At 41.5% G+C, this 2,500-nt stretch overlaps 2 protein-coding genes across 2 annotated transcripts in view; both read left to right on the plus strand.

Annotated features, from left to right (window-relative positions):
• Positions 1 to 2,500, plus strand: part of LOC126981391 (uncharacterized) — a 164,685-nt gene that overhangs the window by 156,336 nt on the left and 5,849 nt on the right. The window lies entirely within an intron of this gene.
• LOC126981392 (serine/arginine repetitive matrix protein 1-like) overlaps positions 1 to 2,500 on the plus strand; it is a 189,959-nt gene that overhangs the window by 67,317 nt on the left and 120,142 nt on the right. The gene's annotated exons all lie outside the window — the stretch shown is intronic.

Raw genomic sequence — 2,500 nt, forward strand, 5'->3', positions numbered from 1 at the left:
GAGAAATATGTAGTAGTAGTAGTGGTAGTGTTTTTTTCTTGTCGTAGTAGAAGAAGTAGTAGTAGTAGTAGTAGTAGTAGTAGTAGTAGTAGTAGTAGTAGTAGTAGTTTACCCCTATATAAAAAGAGTTCAGAAGAGTGCCCAAAAGTGAGGTCAATATGTAGCAGTAGTAGTGGTAGTGTTTTTTTCTTGTCGTAGTAGAAGTAGTAGTAGTAGTAGTAGTGGTAGTAGTAGTAGTAGTAGTTTACCCCTATATAAAAAGAGTTCAGAAGAGTGGCCAAAAGTGAGGTCAATATGTAGTAGTACTAGTAGTGGTACTTTTTTTTTTTTAGTAGTAGTAGTAGTAGTAGTAGTAGTAGTGGTGGTAGTTTCTTTGGGGGCGTTCTAAGATTTCCGAGTCACCTCCTTGATTAACCAACAAGACAGATTCATTCATTAATAATTATTCACAAACACACGGCAATTTTTGTGGACTTTGTGTTTGTGGCGTCTTAGATGTTGGTTTTTCCTCTTTTTTCCCTCCTTCCTTCATTCCTTCGTTCATTTATTACTCTTCTTTCCCCTTTTTTTATAACTCCTTCTTCTTCGTTCCTTCTTTCCCTACTTCCTTTCTTCTCCCCCTAATTCCTTCCTTCCTTCTTTCTCCACTTCCATCTTTCATTCCTTTTTTTCTCCTTAACTTTATTCTTCCTCCTTTTTTCCTTCTTTATTTCTTTTTTCATTCATTTTTTCTTTTTTCCTCTTTCCTCTTCCTTCGTCTTCTTTCCCGCCTTTCAGCTTCTTTTCCTCTTCCATCTATCTTCTTCCTTCCTATTCTTCCCTTCCTTCCTTGCCTCCTTCTTCCTTTCCATCGTTCCTTTTTACCTTTCTTTCCTTCCTTCCGTCCTTCCTTCCCTCCTTCCTTCCTTGCGATACTACCCTAACCTTCCATATCGTGCGCCTTACTGAATTTTTAGTAAACGACGATCATTCCTTTTTTAAGCCTCTCCTCTTCTCTTTTCTCCTCTCCTCTCTTCTCTTCTCTTCTCCTCTTCTCGCCCTTCCCTTCCCTTCCCTTCCCCGCACTCTCGACCTTCATAAATACGAACACACTAACACACTCAAACCTCGGCGCCAGACTGCTTGGCGGCGACGCTGACGGTGGTGGCGGCGACGACGGTGGTGGTGGTGGTGGTGGTGGTGGTGATGGCGACGGTGGTGGTGGTGGTGGTGGTGGTGGTGGCGGAGGTCTCTGCGGCTTCATATTAATGTCGGTTCTGCAAAATCCAGCCTCGGCGTGATCTGTTATCAGTATCTGGGAGCGGCCGGGATTAATTCTGGATGCTGCAGTTCTCTCTCTCTCTCTCTCTCTCTCTCTCTCTCTCTCTCTCTCTCTCTCTCTCTCTCTCTCTCTCTCTCTCTCTCTCTCTCTCTCTCTCTCTCTCTCTCTCTCTCTCTCTCTCTCTCACGCTTTCAAGCACCGTGTTTGCCAGGGTTTGTTGAGAGAGAGAGAGAGAGAAGAATCGAGAGAGAGGTTATACTGCTATGTAATTTTCTTTTTCCTCTTCTATTACTTCTTATTATTATTATTATTATTATTATTATTATTATTATTATTATTATTATTATTATTATTATTATTATTATTATTATTATTAGTAGTAGTAGTAGTAGTAGTAGTAGTATCATCATCATCATTATTGCTATATTTCTTTCAATTAGTAACCACAAACATTTTTTTTTTCACATAACACGAGAGTAAAATTTGTGGGACGCTATACTTTAATCCATACTCATTTTATACATATTTTCTCTGTTGTAGCAGTAGTAGTAGTAGTAGTAGTAGTAGTAGTAGTAGTAGTAGTAGTAGTAGTGGTGGTGTTGGTGGTATTATATATAGGAAAAGGAAGCGAAACACAGAAAAGGTCACTACTAAGCCTGATGAAAGGGATCTATTACCCCCACCACCCTTCTCTCTCTCTCTCTCTCTCTCTCTCTCTCTCTCTCTCTCTCTCTCTCTCTCTCTCTCTCTCTCTCTCTCTCTCTCTACCTTTAATTAAGAGGGCAAGGTAAGTAGGTTATTTCCTCATCTGAGAGGGAGAAAAGAGGAAGGGAGGGAAGGAGGGAGGGAGAGAGGTAGAGAGGAGGGAGGGAGGGAGGGAGGGAGGGAAGAAGGAAGGAAGGAGGGAGAGAAAAAGAAGAATTAGGTCGAAAATGGAATTGGAAGAGAGAGAAACAAAGAAATGAGAGAGAGAGAGAGAGAGAGAGAGAGAGAGAGAGAGAGAGAGAGAGAGAGAGAGAGAGAGAGAGAGAGAGAGATATAGAGAGAGAGAGAGAGAGAGAGAGAAGGAGGAGGAGAAAAAATAATGGAGTGAAACCCTTCCATTTAATCTCCCTCTCTCTCTCTCTCTCTCTCTCTCTCTCTCTCTCTCTCTCTCTCTCTCTCTCTCTCTCTCTCTCATGACTTAATCTCAGTCCATTCTCTTTCACCTTTGTCTTCGGGCTCAAAAATTTCGGGCTG

This window comes from Eriocheir sinensis, chromosome 48 (assembly GCF_024679095.1).
Source record: "Eriocheir sinensis breed Jianghai 21 chromosome 48, ASM2467909v1, whole genome shotgun sequence".
Lineage (NCBI taxonomy): Eukaryota > Metazoa > Arthropoda > Malacostraca > Decapoda > Varunidae > Eriocheir > Eriocheir sinensis.